The 21,589-nt window shown below is 37.7% G+C and overlaps 1 pseudogene; it reads left to right on the plus strand.

Moving 5' to 3' along the window:
* Positions 1-780: 780 nt before the first annotated feature.
* Positions 781-16,356, plus strand: LOC132229580 (large ribosomal subunit protein uL4-like; annotated as a pseudogene).
* The last annotated feature ends 5,233 nt before the right edge of the window (positions 16,357-21,589 follow it).

Here is a 21,589-nt window from a genome sequence, read left to right on the forward strand (position 1 = left end):
TAATCATGACATGTCTGATCTGTCTTTTCCTCTCAATTTTGCATGGGATTTGCTAAATCCTGTCAATCTGATTCCAATCTATCTTCAGAATAGGGCATTTTCTTCTACTACTTGTCAAATAAAATAATTTTCTCTTATGTCCACTCATTTTTTCCTTCCTCTAGAACTAATGTTATTTGACTTTTAGGATTTTTGAATTTTTCTATTTTATGATTTTCCTCATTATTTCCATTTGTGGGTGTTTTTTACTTCGTTTTAAAGCTTTTTAAAAAAAATTTAATATTTAAGACCACTCATTCAAGTCTTAACAATGACCATTATATTTTCACAATAATCTATTAACTTTTTATTTCAAACACCAAATTTCTCAATATCAACAATGTTATTTATCTTCTGATGTGCTTATTAGTACCCTTCAGCAGTCCTTAGCTAAGAGCCACTGTTGGTGGGAATCTTAATTTTCTCAGAGGTGTTTGGGTCCAGCCTTTAATCTACCTTAATGTGATAATACCACGGGTGAAGAGAAATGGAGCTGTCTCTATATCTGCAGGCTACTAAAGCTTTAATGTGCCTATGGTCACCTAGAAATCTTATTAAAATCCTGGTTCTAATTCCATAAATCTGTGTTGGGGCCTGTGATTCTACATTTTATTAAGCATCCAGCGATACCATTGTGTCTTGTTTATTTTTAGATGGGGGGGAGGGGGCAAGGACAACATTATGCATAGCAAGGGACTAGTTTATACCAAATAGCAATTTGTGGGTCCCAATAGATGCATCATGGAGACTTTTTCTGCTTGCATCCAAGCAGAAACTATCACTGATATTGCAAAAACTATCATTTCCCAGGCCTTGGTGTTAGTAAGGATACGCACCACCTGTTGGGCTATTCTTGCTAGCTGGCGGAGACCAGTAGGTTTTCTCAGGAACACTCATCTTTCCTCCTGGGCAATTGTTGGTTTCTGTAGGGCAAACTCTCTCTCCACATAATTTTGATCAACACCTCATAGCTTTCCATCATTGATCTCCAGAGGCATTCTAAGACCAGAGGACAAAGGGTCTTTCATTTCTCTCCATCTGTTCTTGGAAGAGCCAAAGCCTGTCTATACCCTCCAGGCCCCAGTCAGTTGGTCCAACAGCTGCTTGGCGCAGGAAAGGTAGTTTGCTATTGATTTGGATTTGGGGGACGTGTTCCAGTTCCCATCTTCAAATACAAAGAAAGCCTCTGTCTACTATATATATTTTTTTTAGCCAGGGGTGGTTTTCATATAATAAAATATGTATACATATTTTTAAGTTTAATACCTGTGAGTTTGATCTAAGTTTTGGCAAAGAGCCCAGATTTTAAGCAGAAAAAAAGAAGGGAAAAATCAGATGACATTGCATCACTGAGTTGTAAGGGGAGAGAGTCAGCATTCTGTTAGAGGAAACTCCCTTTGACATTTCACTGAAAGTAAGATGATTTTTTAAAACTTGGGTTCCTGAAGAACTAAAAAAGAAAAAATATAAATAATTGAAAAGAGGACAGGATCACCATATTCTCTACTCCTCGTTCTACTATGGGAGGATCCTGACATTGTTTGGCATATACCAGTACTAGCAGGTAAATGAAAATAAACTTTGAACATTGGGTGTTTCCCTTTCTGATCCTTCAGGGAGTGAGGCATCATCTTTGTACCTTTCCTGTGCTCCATCATAGAGGAAGCCAAGCATATGTGCTGTGCAAATGCTAGCAGTCTTATTTCATCTCTGTTTATTCCTAGAGTTGTCCAGATACAACTTGTAAGACAGTTTCTCTTATTTTCCAAAAATTGAAACTATATTTTTTAAATATTTATAATAAGCGGTTAAGCCAACAGTGATAGACATTCCATTGGAACCACTTTTACCCTGTTTTAATGAGGTTGGTCTGCATGGAGTAGAAGGGAACAGAGCAGCTGCAGGCAGAATTTAAGGGGCTGCTATGAAGCAGGAAAAATCTCCCTTAGGAAAGAGCTGTGCCTTTAACAGTGTGACCTAATGGAAGAGCTCCAGACAATAAAATGCAGCATTCCCAAGGCTTGAGGCTTTCATTCTTCTGTAACAGCTGTGGTGAGAAAAACTCCCAGAGAGACTGTAAAAGAGCAGTGGTGTTGTCATTATCATTCCTGTGTAAAGAAAAACTCTTTTATGTTTAAGGGTCTTTTTCCATTTTATTTCCTCCCCCTTTTGTAATAGTTCTTTCCATTTTATAAGATATCTCTGAAAACGTTTAACTATGTTTTTAGGACTCTATTTCTAACCAATACTCTAGCTCTGATACAGTAAATACTCATTTTCTGCTATTCAATGCAGTTCTACTTAAATTATTTTCTTTTAAAAGTTCAAAAGTTTATCTACTTACAGCCTTGATGCCATCTCTGTGATGCTAGGGGACATGTGTGAACCAATAGCAATGCAGAAAGATTTCATGAATCTATAGATTAAACTCTGCAACAATGAGCACTTATTTCACCTACTGCATTGGGGACATAATCATAAGACTATAGATCTATAAGAAGCCTCTAGAGACTATCAGACTCATACATTTCTCTCCAAATATCTCAATGCTATTAAAGATAAATGGTTGTTTGTTTTTCACATAATATATATGTTATTCCTCACCTGAGGATATTTTTTCAATGATTTTTAGAGAGTGGAAGGGAGGAGGAGAGACAGAGAAACATCGATGTGAGAGATATACATCGATTGGTTGCCTCCCACACTGGCCAACCTAGGCCTGGGATTGAGCCTGCAACTGAGGTATATGCCTTTGACCAGAATCAAACCCGGGATCCTTTAGTCTGTGAGCTGATGCTCTATTCACTGAGCCAAACTGGCTAGGGCTGTTTGTTTGCTTTATAAACATATTCCAGGGCAGAAATCCCGTAATTATCCAGGGTTTTAAAATCATCCAATTATAGGAAGAAGTTTTATTTATCCCTCAAAAACCCCACTTATTTTAATTTCAAAAACTGTAGGATTTTTATTTACTAGAGGAACCAAGAACATAAAATGAGGAAACTGAGTCCTGAAGAGTGGATTGGAACTCTGTCTTCTGTTAACCCAGTGTTCTTTCCAGTTATTCTACCTCAAAGTGAACAAAGATAAAATGCATGCAATAGTATTGTTAAATGCCTTCCTCCATTACTATTTAGTGTAATTTTGTCTTTTACTTTTTATGTTGTTAGTCTGTCACCTGAAAGGGCAAGGGCTACACCCTCCATCTTACCCTAGCAGCCATGTGCTCGGCAAGGCTTCTTCCCGGAAGCCCAAGCCTCTGCTAGCCACGCCCAGGATTTCTTTAAACTAACCAATGACAATCAAGGGAGGTGCACGCCATAGATATGACCACATCCTGTCTAACAAGACCCAACTTGCACCTGGCCAATCAGCAGAGCCCACAGTCACCTCTCCTCCCCTTACTCCACCCCCCTATAAAACTCCTCTTCCCACCGGGCTAGCCTCTCTCTGCAACTTGGCTTGCCGTTGCATCGGTGAATGTGGTTGGGGAGCCGAACTAGTTCAAATAAAGACTCTCTGCTTTTGCATCAGACTTGGCTGGCTCCCTGTTGGTCTATTGGGGATCTTGAAATCTGGGCATAACATTACCTTGTAGGTACAATAAAAGAAAGGATGATAAAGGAGTCTATAAATGCAATACAAATTTATTTACAGGTATGCTGCAATTGATTAACAAGTTTTCATGAGTTAAAATAAAATTGTTGAATCCATGCTATTTTACTAACAAGCAAAATGAAGAAATTGAACTAGATGATTTCTAAAATTTCTTCATATGGACTATTTTGAATCAATTCAATTTTGCTTTATGAAAGTTCCCTAATACTTTTAACACTAAATGTAACCCACCAAATCCAACATGAAAATATCCAGGGCTTCCTTTGTAAAAGGAAACTGACATGAACTTTATAATTTAGCAGCATGATATTCATAGAAAAGGTATTTCTGAGCCAAGCCTGTATTTCATTAATGTTATGAGTGTTTTGATTTTACACTTTATATTTTCCAGTTCTTTCCTGAGATTCTAAAAACTTGTTGAGAAATCAAGGTTAATCAATCCATCAGAGATCAGTATGACATTCATTTGCAAATTAGAATTTCTTTTTACACTTCAAAGTTTCTCTCCCACCCTCAGGAATACACAATAATTTCAGTGACACTCTTTATAAACAGAACACAGAAATGAATGGGACTTGGGGAATGGATTAGAATTGGTCTTTGCAAAATAGGAGGGCCTCAAATTGCACATTCTTATGATAATCTGCACTGAATGAATACTATTGTGGGTCTCCTGCAAAGTGCTGCAGGAATTCTTCCTTGTAATGTAACTGAGAAAGGAATGGTATCTCATCCCAAAGGTTTAAGGACAAAGACTAGAACAAATAATGTCAAAATCATCACAACCTCCTTTAATTTCCCCCACTCTACTCAAGGCTTCAACTTGACTTTACCTCATTAATCCCTTCATAATCAACAGATGGCCCAATTTATAACGTTGCTATAATGGAGTCTCTTGATTATAATTTACTCAACTTCCTTTTCCCACCTGAAAATCTCTCTGATCACTCATTCTATGCTTTGCATTATATAGAGATAGCTACCAGGACTTAACAGTCAGACAGATCTGCCTGCGTCCAATACTACCTAGCTAAACAATCTCCTGCAAATTATTTAATCTCTCTGATCATCAGTATCCTTAAAATGGGAATAACAATACTTCCACCACAGGATGTTGTAAGGATTCAGGATAAAGAATAGCTCTCTATATAAGTGTGTTTAGTAGATTGGTTCTAGTTGGCACACCATAAGTGCTCAAGAATTAGTTATTATTTTTATCTCTGAGGTAAAAGTGTATTTCCTTCTCAGGAAGGCTCATTTATCCCATCTTTCCAGGTTCACCAAATGCTCTCCACAACTGCTCAGCTTTTTAATCATTAAAAAAAGGTTTGTCCTGGGCTTACAAACCTGTTCATGTACAACTCTATGATATTCAATAAATGTATACTGACATACAACCACCACCACAAGAAAAATAAAGTTCAATTACCCTCCCCCCCAAAAAAATTCCTCTGAGCCTTCCCCTTAACCTCAGTCTCTGGCAATCATTGATCTGTTTTCTAGTCTTATAGTTTTGCCTTTACAAAAAAGTCATATAAATGGAATATTTAGCCTTTTAAGTCTAACTTCTTTCATTTTGTTTAATGCATTTGAACTTTCTCCATTTTGTTGCAAGTATCAGTCATTTGTTTCTTTAAGTAGCATTCCAGTGAATGTGGTGTTTTCCAGTTGTGTGGGTTCTCCATCCTCTTACTGAGGGGCATTTGAGTTATTTACAGTTTGGGGCAATTATGAATAAACTAAGGCTGAGTTTTAAATTACTTTTGTTGTTCAAATTATTTTTCATTTTTACATTTAGCTCTTCAAAGTTGAGGAGCAGTTTCCTCTTCCATCCCTACAAATTCACAGATTCGTAGATTCTATAATAGTGTTTTTTTGTTTATGCTTGCAATGTAGCATTTTCTATTGGAGCTAACCTTCTTGTAATATTTTGCCAGATTCAGTCTGTGTTAGCCCAAGCCTGTAACTATCACTCTGCTTTCCAATATTTTCCCCTTAGGACAAAAAGTTCATTAGATACATAATTAGTCATCCACATCATTTTGAGCAAAAGTTTTGTGATAAGTTTTGCTACTGCAGAGTAGGGAGAAATATTCCAACATCAAATAACAATTTTCTTCCCACCTGCTACCCAGCCTTTATGCCAATGCAAGAAATTTTGGGTTTTCTATTACAATGCCTCCAAAATTCTAGAGAGCAAGTATTACACTAATCATTGTATAGTGTAATAGCAAACCCACCCAAACTTTAGTGACTAAACACAATAAAATGTACTTGTCCCTAGTGCTTTCTGTCGCATGCAGTCAGGTAGAGGGCATTCTGCTCATTGTGTCATTCAAAAAGCCAGTCTGACAAAGTCCTGTCTCAATATAGACTTCAGTTATTACTGTAACAGCAGGAAAGAATTGGCCAAAATAAGTCACAGAGCCACACCTAACTTCAAAGATGGTGAGGAAATACAATCCAACCATGTGCCCCAAAATAGAGAGTGAAGGACAGTACAGCTGGAACAATGTCTAAGATTCCCCCAAGTGTTTAGGTAATTTTTCTAACACCATTTATTGATTACATTATTTGCCCAGCAATTTTAAATGCCACCTTTATCATCTACTTAATTCTCATATGTAATATGTCTGTTATTGAACTCTATTTTATTAGGACTTTATTTCTTCCTATAACTGTACCTCAAGTACCATAGCTATCTAAACATCTTTGATAGAGGTAGGGCAGGTCCTTCTTCAGTATGCTGCTATTTCAAACATTTTATGGACTCTCTTGTTTTCACTTATTTATTATTTACAAGACATATTGTATCAACAAGTAATAAGGGAATAAAAACAATCTGGTGATAAAAATATACATATAAATAAAGCATGAATGTTCCTCTTCAATCTCTTTTTCACTCACATTCTGTTAAGATGCATCTTTGATCTATATTGTGCTAGTTATATTTTATACATGTATGTGAATATTTTTATAGCTTTAGCGTACACTGTTTTGGAGGGTTAACTGTTTAACATAATTTGGATCACATTATCTATGTTGTTTTACTACTTTTTAAAATTTATTTTAGTTGTGGATGGGAAATATGATTTCAAAATTTTGAAATTTGTAAATATAGTGTATGGTTTATGGTTCAGCATGTGATTTATCTTAGTGAATGTTCCATGTTTTCTTGAAATGAGTATTTTGCAGTTATTGGATATAGTGTTCTGTAAATGCCACTTAGGTGAAGTTGATTGATAGTGTTTTTTAAATCTTCTATGATGATCTGTACTGATATTTTGTCTCCTCATTATACACTGAGATAAATATTAAAATCTCTAACTTTCAGAATTTATTCATTGCCCTCATTAATTCTATCCATTTTTGCTTTGTGTATTTTAAAATATTACTGAGTATATTCACATTAGGATTGTTATGTCTTGATTACTATTTTGTGATTATAAAATGACCCTTTTATGTCTAATTATACTTGTTGTCTTGAAATCAATGTTGTCTGACATTGAAGAGCATACCAGTTTCCATATGCTTAGTGTTTGCATAGTGTATTTTTCCATTCTTTCATATCATATGTGTCTTTACTATTATATTTATAGTGGTTCTCTTGTAGGCAAGCAAATAGTTGGTGCTTGTTTGTTTTATGTAATCTGATAAACTCTGAATTCAATTATTCATGTAATTGAGATCAAATCTCCATGATGTTATTTGCTTTGTATTTGCTCTTCGCTTCTTTCTTCTTCCTTTTCTGGCTTTGGGATTAGTAAAATTTTTAATATTTTATGTTATCTTTCTATTGGCTATTTAGCTAATACTGCTTTGTGAAGTATTTTGCTAATTTTTATTGTTTATTTATTTTTGGTTTTGGCGTGTTTCCTCTAGGGATGTACAGTATACATCCCTAATTAATCACAGTCTTCTTGAATTAATATTATGTTACTACATATTATGTAAGAAACAGTGATAAATTCAGTTGGTACTGCTCCTATTTTTTGCAATAATATGTCATATATTTATTTCTACATATACTATAAACCTCATAGTAGTTTGTTTTCCTTTTCTCAGGGATCACAATTTAAACTATATGTGTGTGTGTGCATACATATATATATTAATATATATATATGTATATATATATATGTGTATATATATATATATATATATATATATATATATATTATTGATTTCAGAGAGGAAGGGAGAGAGGGATAGAAACATCAATGATGAGAGAGAATCACTTACCGGCTGCCTCCTGCATGCTCCACACTGGGGATGGAGCCCAGGCATATGCACTGACCTGGAATCAAACCATGACCTCCAGGCTAATAGGTTAGCGCTCAACCACTGAGCCCGCTGGCTGGGTGGTATTGATACATATTTAATAAATATTGCTAAATTGCTTTTGTAAGTGTTTGAATAGTTTGCATCCACATTACCAGAGTGTCTATTTCATTATACCTTTGACAATGATCTTATCTCTGCTAATTTCATAGACAAAATAAATTATTTCCCATTTTTTCAATTTACAGATATTTTATTCATTATAGAGTTGGACATTCTTTTATAAGCTTATTAATCAGTTAATCTTCTTATATTGAAAATTATTAATGTCTTTCAATCACTTACTTTTGGTTCTCACCAATACTACTCTCATTTACTAACATCCTGATCACTGCCCCTCATTTATTAGAGGCTTTTTAAAGTCACTCGGACTTTCTTAAGTTCTGCAATTATTCTGGTTATCTATTAATATCCATCTAATATCTTTGCCTCTCATTTTATTGACTTTCTCACTTTCAATGACTTCCATCTTTGTTTCGTATTTGCCACACACTCCTACCTCACTCATCGCTGCAAATATTTCTTAAACTTAAAAACTTACAATTTCCCTCTGACCTTAACCTCTCTCATCTTACCAGCTCTCCTATTTCATTGTCACCATAATATTTTGTCATCATCTAATTGCCAAGTACCTAAGATTCATCAATATTCTCTGTCAAAATCCATCTGAAAAACACTCCTTATCTTTAGATCCACATCAACTCCATGAAATATTTTCATAATCATTTTTCAGACTATCTCTCTGGCCCTTCATCTTTTATTATGTATAGGCTTTAAAAAACTCAACCTTCCCTCCTCTCTGACTAAACTTTGCTTGATGAACATTGCTGATGATTAGCACCATTAACATTCAAGAACTTTTGCCTCAACCTAACCGGTTTGGCTCAGTGAATATAGCGTCAGCCTGCAGACTGAAGGGTACCAGGCTCAATTCCGGTCAAGGGCATGTATCTTGGTTACAGGCACATCCCCAGTAAGGAGTGTGCAGGAGACAGCTGATCAGTGCTTCTCTCTAATTGATGTTTCTAATTCTCTATCCCTCTCCCTTCCTCTCTGTAAAATAATCAATAAAATATATTTTTTTAAAAAGAAATTTGCCTCAACTTGGCCTTCAGTGTTGTCAGGAATCCTGTCTATTCTAGTTGCTTCAACTTTCAAACATTGTCAACAGTTACTACCATAAACTTTCTTCAGCTAGCAAGATACCTCTTCCAATGTCGCTTTCAGAACATAAACTCAGTCATTGCTTCACAGAAATTAGTAGCCAATTTTTCCTCAACTTCTTGCCACTCGGTTGTTATTTTACACTCCCCCATCCTTCTTTTTCCCCTGACACAACTCAAAAGGGGTTCTTTCTCCTAACTAAAGTTAATGGGCTTCATTCTTGATTGTTTGCTTTCTCTGCTTCATAAATTACTCCAAGTTTCTCCTGTGTCTTCAGCATCTCCAGTTATCAAGGTGATCTGTTTTTGTAAGCATGTAACTTAGGTTTTTCTCATAGTTGTAGAGATAGAGGAAAGAAAGAAGGAAGGAACAAAAGAAGCAAAGGAATGGAGTCAGTCAGAGAGGGCAGGAGGGAGAAAGAGAAAGTTCACCCAGTACTCCACTATGCTTGGCAAATAAAAGTTTATGATAAACATTTGTGGAATAAATGTTGAAAAGCATTACGTTTCAGAGTGATAAACCTTGATTTATGAGCTTCATGGTGTCAAGGAAGAAAACTATATTATCCTTCTGGAACTGTAGCTATAAATCCAAACAATGTCTTAAAAGACATACCTAAGCCACTCCACCTATTTTGTGACAACAAAGATCACATACAAACAAAAAATAAAGTATTATACACATGTGTGTTTCCTAATCATATGATATAATGGAAATAAAGTGTAGCTATTTCAGGAGAGCTAGAAACATTTCCAAGGGACAGAGAGCACCCTTAACTGAATTCAATAAAATTCATACATATCAATTAATTATACATTCTAATTATGTTATAAACATATTACTTATGTGTATTTGTATTTTATTTTGTTCAGATTTCACTGGTTTAAGTTAGAAAGGAAATTTTGTACTTTACAAACCCTAAAAATATTTCATGTGTAGCAACTTTAAGGGTAGCAATTTGCTTTAAAAATACTGGCATTAGTGCATGTTAGTATAGCATTTCTTCCACAAATCTATTAATCTTTTCTAATTGCTTGGTTTTATCAATTATTTATGCTTTAAAAAATTTATCTTAAATTAAATGTTCCAAGTGAATACATTTTAGGTTAATTTTAACATTAAAAGTAGGAGCTATAAACTGATTGTACATAATGATTCTTATTAGAATAAGATTACAAACTACCTTTAAGAATAGATTCCTTAAAAGTTTTCAAATATACACTAAGACCTGAAATTTATTATTTCACGCACCAGATGTCACTGTTTCTCCATGCTAGTAAAATGGACCAACAAATTTTGGCAGTTAAAAAAAGAACAATTGACTCTATATTTCTATTCTTAAGTGCATATCCAGCAGAAATATGTGTGTAAAACAAAACAAAAAAAAGACCACAAATATTCATAGTGGCACTATTCATAATATTCAAAACTAGAAATTTTCCAAATGCCAATCAAGAGTAGAATGGTATGCATCTAGCAATATATTAAAAAGATCATATACTATGACTAAGTGGGATTTATTCCAGGGATTCAAGGCTGGTACAATATTCACAAATCAATAAACGTGATACATCACATAAACAAATTGAAAGACAAAAATCACATGATCATGTCAATAGATGTAGAAAAAGCATCCTTCAAAATCCAACACCCATTTTTTAGAAAAACTCTCAGCAAAGTGGGACTAAAAGGAGCATACCTCAACATGATAAAGGCCAAATGTGACAAACCTACATCCAACTTCATACTCAACGGGCAAAAAGTAAGACCATTTCCCCTAAGAAAAGGAACAAGACAGGGATGCCCACTTTCACCACCCCTATTCAACATAGTACTGGAAGTTCTAGACACAGCAATGAGACCAAAAAAAAGAAAAAAGAAAAAGAAATAAAAGGCATCCAAATTGGGAAGGAGGACGTAAAACTCATTATTCACAGATGACATGATATTGTACATAGAAAACCCTAAAGACTCCACCAAAAAACTACTAGATTTAATAAATGAATTTGGCAATGTTGCAGTATACAAAATCAACATCTAAAAATCAAAGGCTTTTTTATACACCAATAATGAATTCACAGAAAGAGAAGCTAAACAAACAATCCCATTTACCATTGCAATAACAAATTAATATACTTAAGAATAAACTTAACCAAAGAGGCAAAAGAACTGTACTCAGAAAACTACAGGACATTGAAAAAAGAGATAGGAGATATAAACAAGTGGAAGAATATAACATGTTCATGCATTGGTAGAATCAACATCATTAGAATGTCCACCATGCTACCCAAGGCAATCTACAGATTCAATGCAATCCCCATTAAAATACCAATGGCATATTTCCCAGAGCTAGAACAAATACTCCAAAAATTTACATAGAATCAAAAAGACCCAAGTAGCTGCAGCAATTTTGAGAAAGAAAAACAAAGTTGGAGGAATCACAATACCAGATTTCAAGTTATACTACAAAGCCACCGTAATCAAAATAGCCTGGTACTAGCACAAGAACAGGCATATAGATCAATGGAACAGAACAGAGAACCCAGAAATTGACCCAAGTTATTATTCTCAAATAATATTTGATAAAGGAGGGAAGAGGATACAATGGAGTCAAGAGAGTCTCTTCAATAATTGGTGTTGGGAAAATAGGATAGGTACATCCAAAAAAAAAAATGAAACTAGACCACCAAATTACACCGTACACAAGAATAAACTCAAAAGGATAAAAGACTTAATGTAAGTTGTGAAACCATGAAAATCCTAGAAGAAACCATAGGCAGAAAAATATCAGACAACTCTCATGGCAATATGTTTACAGATACATCTCCTAGGGCAAAGGAAACCAAGGAGAAAATAAACAAAAGGGACTACATCAAAATAAAAAGCTTCTGACACCAAAAGCAACCATCAACAAAATGAAAAGTGAGCCCACTGTATGGGAGAACATATTTGACAATGATACATCTGATAAAGGGTTAATATCCAAAATATATAAGGAACTCATACAACTTAACAGAAAGAAGACAAACAATCCAATTAAAAATGGGCAAAAAAACCCCTATATAGACACTTCTCCAAAGAGAACATACAAATGGCCAAGAGACATATGAAAAAATGCTCAAAGTCACTAATCATCCGAGAGATGCAAATCAAAACGACAATGAGGTACCATCTCACACCTGTCAGAATGACTATCATCAACAAGTGTTGGCGAGGATGTGGAGAAAAGGGAACCCTAGTACACTGTTGATGGGAATGTAGACTTGTGCAACCATTATGGAAAATAGTATGGAGTTTCCTCAAAAAATTAAATATGTAACTGCCATTTGACTCAGTGATCCCACTTCTAGTAATATATCCTAAGAAACTTGAAGCACCAATCATAAAGAATATATGCACCTCTAGGTTCATAACAGCACACATTATAATAGCTAAGATTTGGAAACAGCTCAAGTGTCCATCAGTAGATGAGTGGATGAAAAGCTGTGGTACATTTATACCATGGAATGCTATGCAGCAGTAAAAAATAAGAATATCTTACCCTTTGAGACAACGTGGAGGGGCCTGGAGAATATCATGCTACCAGTCAGAGAAAGACAAGTATCACATGCTAGCACTCATATGTGGAATATAAGTAACAAAATAAACTGATGAATGGAGTGGATCCAGAGACATGGAAGTATGGAACACTGTGGAATCTCAGAGGGAAGGCAGGGGAGGGTGGGTGGGTGGGATGTAATCAACCAAAGACCTTGTATGCATATATGCCTAACTCATGGACACAGACAATAGGGTGCTTACGGCCTGGGGCTGGGAGGCAGGGGCAGGCTGGAAAGGGTCAATGGGGAATAAAAGGGGGTCAATGGAGAATGAAAGTATGTAATACTTGCAGCAATAAAGAATGATTAAAAAAGAGTAGAATGGTAATTAAATACATTGGGGGTATATATACATAATGGAAAATTACGCAGTGATGAGAATGAAATAACTACAACCACATAACAAATCTCAAAACATGTTGAGTGGAAGAAGTCAGAAAAGAAAAAGTCTATATTGTAGCATTCCATATCTTTTATAAAGTTAAAAAAAAACATGCAAAAGTGATCTCTGGCTTAGTATCTGGATGAATGGTTACCATTGGGAGGAGATAGTGACTAGAAAAGGCCAAGGTGGGCTGTTAGGGAGTGTGATAACAGCCCACCTTGCCTCTTGACCTGGATGGTGATAATAAGGGTTTATACAGTTTGTGAAAAATTATTAAGCTAGAATTTTATGATTCATACAATTTTTATTTACATTATAATTTACTTAAATATTTAATAAAATAACTACAAAGAATTAATTGAAACTAAGTTAATAAATCCCCTGAAGATCTACTTAAGGTATAATTTAAATTTAATGATTATACATATTGGATAAAACTCAAGAATTCCCAAACTTTCTCCCTTGAGCTGATTTTACTTTACTTTTTTAATACTTTTATTGATTTCAGAGAGGAAGGGAGAGAGAGATAGAGATAGGAACATCAATGATGAGAGAGAATCACTGATTGGCTGCCTCCTGCACACCCCACACTGGGGATCGAGCCCACAACCGGGGCATGTGCCCTGACTGGGAATTGAACCTGGGACCCTTCAGTCCACAGGCCGATGCTCTATCCACTGAGCCAAACCAGCTAGGGCTCCTTGAGTTGATTTTAAATCCACAAACATTTTTGTATGATTCCCATGGCTACTTTCTTTTGTAGTCTAAAAAAATTCCTTCACAATTTCTTCCCATTCATTCTGCTGTGTGTACAAGAAATGCACCTTTCATTGATCAACTTCATTCTCCATTATGTCAACCATTTTCTCTCTACTGACCCTCTCCCCTTGGCATATCAACCTGTCTAAGTTTCTTCTATCTACAAATACAAAATACTCCTCTTTGCTTCTCAGTTCCCTCTACCTAGTACACTATTGTCCAGGTAGAAAAATACTTTTTCTATACCTTCTTATGCTGAGTATTTTGAGGCCTGCAAATGAAACTGACAAATGACAGATTAGCAAGAGACTATATTATATATAAATATAAATTTCTTTTCTTTCATAGCCAGGCATCCTCGGTCCCATATCATCACTTCCCAAACACAACTCCTATGGCAACACATAACTCCATGAAGTTTGTTTTCTCTAAGGTCACAAGAAGCCTTGATATTGCAATTAGCTTTAGCATCATTCCCTGAGGCATTTCACACTATTGATATTTATTTTAGCAGTAGAGCTAAACTGTCTGGAATTCATAAGTCATCGGGGTACTGGAAAATGGTATGTGTGTGTGAGGGTGGGGGGGGGGATTTAATCCTATGTAATCATTTAAGCCACAGCATTAGGTTACATTTTCTTTAGGTAAAAATAAATTCCATTCCTTTGATTTCTCCCTTATATTAATTACATTATATATAGATTGATTTTATTATTTTATAGGTAGGTTATATCTACTGTGAAGCTAACTTTTGCATGATAAAGACAGCATTAAAAGTATTTGTTAAAAAGGGGAGCCATTGGATATGATAGTCTGAGAACCATTGGTATAATGTGTAGACCAGCCACTCTGTTTAGTGAGGGTCAAGAGATGCTCCCTGCCTGGCCAGGACCAAAATCCAGTTTCACAAATAATCCATAATGATAGACAGAAGCAAAACTTACTCATAAAATAGTCTCACTTTAAAGCTGATCAGTCTCTTCAGTGTCCCAAATACTTCAGTTTTCTGGTGCCTAAGGTATGGTCCTAAGAGATATTTGCAAAATCTCCAGTAATTTTGATCTCTTGCCCCATTCTTGTCTACCATCAACTCTCATGTTCTGCTATAGGTAGAGGCTAAACTCAGTTTAACTCAGGCATTTAAACTGTCCACTATTAAGAAAAGGAGGAGAGTGGCCTTCACCTCTCCCTGTCATGGCCTGTGCTCCTTTGTGATATTTGTGTATTCCAAAAAGGGGGAAACATCTAGCAAAAATGTCACTTTGCCTGCTGTGTTCAAGGCTCACATTCGACCAGATATTGGGAACTTCATTCACACCAACTTGAGCAAAAACAATAGACAGCCCTATGCTGTCAGTGAATTGGCAGGGCATCAAACCAGTACCATGTCCTGGAGTACTGGCAGAGCTGTGGCTCGAATTCCCAGAATCTGAGATGGTGGAACTCATCGTTCTGGCAGGGTGCTTTTGGAAATACGTGTGTGGGGGCCACATGTTTGCATCGACCAAAACCTGGCGCCATTGGCACCGCAGAGTGAACACAACACAGAAACGATATGCCATCTGCTTTGTCCTAGCTGCTCAGGCCTTACCAGCACTGGTCATGTCTAAAGGCTACCGTACTGAGAAAGTTCCTGAACTTCCTTTGGTGGTGGAAGATAAAGTTAAAGGCTACAAGAAAACTGAGAAGGCCGTTTTGCTTCTTAAGAAACTTAAGGTCTGGAATGATACAAAAAAAGGTCTATGCCTCTCAGCGAATGAGGGCTGGCAAGGGCAAAATGAGAAATGTTGTACCCAGCACAGGGGACCTTGCATCATCTATAATGAGAACAACGGTATGTATCATCAAAGCCTTCAGAAACATCCCTCGAATTACTCTGCTTAATGTCAGCAAACTGACCATTTTGAAACTTGCACCTGGAGGGCATGTGGGCCGTTTCTGCATTTGGACTGAAAGTGCTTTCTGCAAGTTAGATGAGCTGCATGGCACTTGGCATAGAGCTATCTCCTCAAGAGTAGCTACAGCCTTCCCATGCTCAATACAGACCTTAGTAGAATCTTGAAACGCCCAGAAACCCAAAGAGCCCTCCGAGCTCCACGCAAGAAGATTCACCGCGGAGTCCTGAAGAGGAATCCACGGAAAACCCTGAGGATCATGTTGAAGCTACTAAACCCGTATGCAAAGACCATGCCCCGGAACACCATTCTTCACCCGGCCAGGAACCACAAGCTTCGGGTGGAAAAAGCAGCTGCGGCACTAGAAGCCAAATCAGATGAGAAGGGGGTTCCAGGCAAAAAGCCTGTGGTCGGGAAGAAAGGAAAGAAGGCTGTCGGCATCAAGAAGCAGAAGAAGCCTTTGGTGGGGAAAGAGGCTGCAGCTACCAAGAAGCCAGCAGCTGAGAAGCCGGCAGAAAAGAAACCCACCACAGAAGAAAAGAAGCCAGCGGCATAAACTTAAATTTGTTTATTCCATGAAAGTCAAATCACTTTGGACAGCGGATTCAATTTTGAATAAAAATATGATCAAAGACAAAAAAAAAAAAAGAAAGAAAAGAAAGGAAGAAAGGAGGATCATTTCTGGTGGCTTGTTAAATTATTTTCTTGGTGGTGAAGGATGTGTGACAGTAATACATCAAGCACAGATCTAAAAACTTTGGTATATTCCCTCATTTTATCCCTGCTATGGAGGAAATACATATTACCATATCCATTTTACAGGTGAGGAAATTTAGGCACAGAAAAGTTCATTTGAATTTGGCAAAATAATTCAATTGCAAATATGAATTGCCAATGTCTTACTTACGTCTAGGAAAATTCAACCTAAGTATGAGACTCAACGTTATATAGACATCTAACACAAACTGTATATTGGTGTAGGAGGAGTCTTCCTAAATTATGGTTCAATATCAGATGTTGCTGAGACTATATTCCCATGAAATGGGGGTATAAGACATAGCTGACCCTATCAAACTCAATTTCTGTTTGTTGATTTTTTTTTTCTTTGCAGAATTTTTGTTTAACAGTCTGGATGAAAGCATGCCTCATAGTATGTGTATCTATTTTCAAAAGGAAAGAATCTGAACAGAGGCACTTCAGTAGCTCTATGAATGGCTTCGGGAAGAATCATTTTTCTTTTTCAGCTTCAGATAGGGATCCAAAAGAGAGGTTAGCAGAAAACTACAGTCTTAACCATACAGAGTGACTATTCAAGTAACTACTTTCATCATTAAGATCCTTGAAAAGTTATTTCATTTTTCAGACAATTATTTTTTCTCAGTATTATAACTTTTTAAAAAACTTATATACTTAAATAACTTTTGTACATTAGATGATATTTTAACATTATGGGTTCTGCAAAGGCACACTAACCTACTTGTCACAAGATTGTCTAGTGAGAGAATATCTTATGAACAAATTTGAATTGTACACTATGTTTGGATATACTAAAAATAAGTGAAATAATATCTTCTTTGATATTTTTTGGTCAATTGTGAACTTGGACTATTGACAAGTATTTTGTACCACGCACATTTTGGCTCTATTTTGCCCTGAATACCTCTGTCCTAAAACTTTTTGTCTGAGCTATAACTTAACTGAAGTTTTATGTAAAGTATCCATGAGCGTTAGAAGGACTGAAAAAAGAAAGGTTTTAAAATGGTATAAAAAGGAGAAAATCATCACAAAAAAATGCTATAAAAAGGAAAGTATACCTGCCAAAGAATGAGTCTCTTGTACCCATTCTCTTCACTCTACTATTCACCATCTTTTATTAAATCTCTCTCCTTCTATTGGCAGGTGCAATAAATGGTAGTTACATTACGTTTTGGTACAAACTGTGTTTACCTTCATTTTTTTATTATTACTTATATTACCTCATTTTTGTTGTTTAATTGAGAAATGTTTTTCTATCTGTGAACATTTTTTGGCTACCTTGAATTGAAATGGAACACATCATAAAATTTCTCATTTAAACCAACAGTAAAATTGTTTAATTTAAGATCCTTTATATTACAGTTTTCAGAAAAAATTGAAGTTGCTTCAGTACATAAGAAGAATAGATGTATTTTGACTTCTAAACCTAAACTCAAATTTGCTTCTCCTCAACCCAACCAGGGCTATATCTACAGAGCTCCCTACTAACCCTCAGGCCTTAGTACAAAATGAATCTTGGAGAAGTCCTACTGATTTGACCTGGAGAGCAATTGTGATTCAGTCCATTATTCCCACGTAGAGAACAAGTGAAAAGAAGCTTTCCTGTAAATATGACACCAGTTGAACATTTTCTCTCTTGTTATCTAACAATTACAGTTAAGAATTCCTGGCAGTATCTTGTAAATTACATCATACCTATCATGATTTTGATAAATTAAGGAATGGATAAGTAGAGGAATTTGGGTACAAATTAATATTGACACTGACAAATCTCCTTGTGCTTGTTAATGAAAGTGAAGAGTATAAAGTATTCTAAAAGCTATAAAAAATGAGAATACAAAAGCTTGACAAATTTCTCCTCTGTGATTGAATGTTTTTCTTTCATCCCTCCATACTACCTGCCTTCTCATACCTATTTTGAAATAAAAACATCAAGGGAAAACTAATCCATAATATACCAATATCAATGTATATAAGTGGGCCTAAGTCAGCAGGCGGACATCCCCCAAGAGGTCCTGGGCTGCAAGAGGTCACAGGCCTGGCTAAGGGATCCCTCCTAATGCATGAATGTCATGCACCAGGCCTCTGATACTATATAACACTGATTGCCTGCTTCTCTGTTCTTAGAATATCTATTTAAAAGGTGCTGGTTGACCCTAACTGGTTTGGCTCAGTGGGTAGAGCATCAGCTGGTGACTGAAGGGTCCCAGGTTCTATTCTGGTCAAGGGCACATGCCCAGGTTGTGGGCTCAATCCCCAGTAGGGGACATGCAGGCAGCAGCTGGTCAATGAGTCTCTTTCATGATTGATGTTTCTATCTCTCTCTACCTCTCCCTTTCTCTCTGAAATTAATAAAAATAAATAAATAAAAGATGCTGGTTGTTGAATGTGTACCAATGGAATACCATTAAAAAAGGAAATTTTAGACCAGAAAAAAAGAGGGGGTGTGAAAAGAAGTGAGAGTTTGGACCTTAAACAATAAGACCAATTAGTGGCAACCTGCCATTACAAGATTATTTCTAAACTAGAGGCTTGGTGCACGAAAATTCATGCACTGGAGGGGGGTCCCTCAGCCTGGCCTGCCCCCTCTCACAGTCCGGGAGCCCTCAGGGGCAGAAGGCGACCCGGCGATCAGGGGAAGGTGACACCTTCATCACACCTCTGCTGCTGCCACTGCTGGCAGTGCAAGCCTTGGCCAGTCCTGGTTACTGAGCCTTGAGTCAGCCCTGGGTGGCTGGGGGGGTTGAGGGGACTGGGGAACTCCGGAGGCAGGTGCATGGCAAGGCCGGGATGGACCCGGTCTTGCCACACGCCTGCCACGCCAGTGGGGCTGAGGGGACTGGGCACTGCATCTTGTGGCTGTGGGCGCTGCCATCTTTGAGGGCGTGGCAGTCAATTAGCATATTCCCTTCTTATTGGCTGTGGGTGCCGCCATCTTTGAGGGCAGGGCAGACAATTAGCATATTCCCTCCTTATTGGCTACGGGCACTGCCATCTTTGCAATGGCGTGAGGGTCAATTAGCATGTTCCCTCTTTATTAGATAGGATAGGGAGTGTGTTGACCAACAGAGACAATCCTAGGGTCTACAGATAGTGGAAAGCTAATAAGCAGAAATAGACCTTGCAAGTACTGAATCCAGAGTAACTTTGGGAAAGCAGACTTCTAGTTACTCAGAAAAGTGCCCTGCTCAGCTGTAAGGAAGATAGGGAAGACAAACCTGACCTCACACATGGGCAAAGTAAAGGAACTCTGTCTCCAGTGCCTAATTTTTGGGTCTACTCATAGATACTGAAATGAATATTAACTTTATTAGATTAGACCAGCTGTGGGCAAACTACGGCCCGCGGGCCGGATCCGGCCCATTTGAAATGAATAAAACTAAAAAAAAAAAAAAAAAAAAAAGACCGTACCCTTTTATGTAATGATGTTTACTTTGAATTTATATTAGTTCACACAAACACTCCATCCATGCTTTTGTTCCGGCCCTCCGGTCCAGTTTAAGAACCCATTGTGGCCCTCAAGTCAAAAGTTTGCCCACCCTTGGATTAGACCATCAAATAGATCTATATATATAAAAAGACTGCTACTATAACAGCCTTAAAGACCTAACAACCAGTTGCTATGATGCCCACTGTGGCCAGAGAACCAACCCGATCAGGGGATGGAACCGGGGGCCAATCTTGTGCCCTTCCCCCGTGCCAGCCTGCCCCTGATCGTACTCTCCCACCCTGATCAAGAATGGGGCCTGTCAGCCAAATGCCTCCTCCTTTCCCCCAGGCCAGCTGTGCTCCCAATCAGCTGTCCCTGATCACACCCCCTCAACTCAATAGGGGGCAGGGCTGGGCGGCCAACCACCAATGGCCTCTCCTCCAGGCCACTGACCCCTGATTGGTACCCCCCACCCACCCCATTTGGGGGCTGGGCTGGCCGGCCTACCACTCACAGACCCTCCCCATTGCCTGCCCCACTCCCAATCCGCCCCCCAACCCCAACCGCCCGTGGCCCCTTCCCCTAGCTGGTCCAGCTCTGATCAGGCCCCTGATCTGGGCCCGCCAGCCAGCCAACCTCCTGCTATCTCCTCCTCCTGACAGGCCCAGCCCCAATCCACCCTGATTGTGGCCGGGCTGGCTGGACCCCACCCATGTACAAATTCGTGCACTGGGCCTCTGGTATAATGATAATGGTAACTGCTTTATTAGCAGGCACTATTCTGTTTTATTTTTTCATATCACTAAACATTATTTTATTAATTTGCTTATTAAAATACAATTTCCATGAGAGGAGGGAATTTTGCTGTCTTATTTACCTCTGTATCTTCAGTGCCTGGAAGAGGAACTGACAAAGAACAGAGGTTCATTAAACAAATATTTCTTAGGTAACTGACTGATGGAATTGATTAACTCATTAGTGGTGGACAAGTACCCCATAGACTCTTCCTAAGCCTTGGGAAAAAGAGGATAAACAGAGGTGTTTGGAATAAGTGTAAAATAGAAATGTTTCATGCTTATAAAAAAAGAGGAGAAGCAGCCTCAACCTTGCCGTGTCACTGAGATGGAGATGGGTGCTAACAGTTTCACTGCCTTCAGAAAAATCATTACCTGGCCCAGCCACAATACAGTGGGTTTGACTGATTTACCAGTCTCAGGAAAGAATAAGCATGTCCTGAGTCAGAAAAACATAGGGGCTCAGTGCAATACTTATTGATAGCCTCAACCACTTTAAGAGAGAAAAGCTGGATTAGGAAAAAAGGAAGGAGCCAGGGTGTGAATGACTAGAGAAGTGATCCTATTTGTACTATTTCATAGGAGACTAGAGGCCTGATGCATGAAATTCAAGCGGATGTGGGGGAGGTCCCTCAGCCCAGCCTGCGCCCTCTTGCAATTTGGGACCTCTCACTCCTAACTGCCCACCTGCTCCCACCTTACTTCCCGCCTACTTACTCCTTACTGCTTGGCTCGCCACTCCTTACTGCCTGCCTGCTCACTCCTCACCACTTGGCTCTCCGCTCCTTAGTGCTGCCACAGATGCAGGA

The sequence above is a fragment of the Myotis daubentonii genome, chromosome 3, assembly GCF_963259705.1.
Source record: "Myotis daubentonii chromosome 3, mMyoDau2.1, whole genome shotgun sequence".
Lineage (NCBI taxonomy): Eukaryota > Metazoa > Chordata > Mammalia > Chiroptera > Vespertilionidae > Myotis > Myotis daubentonii.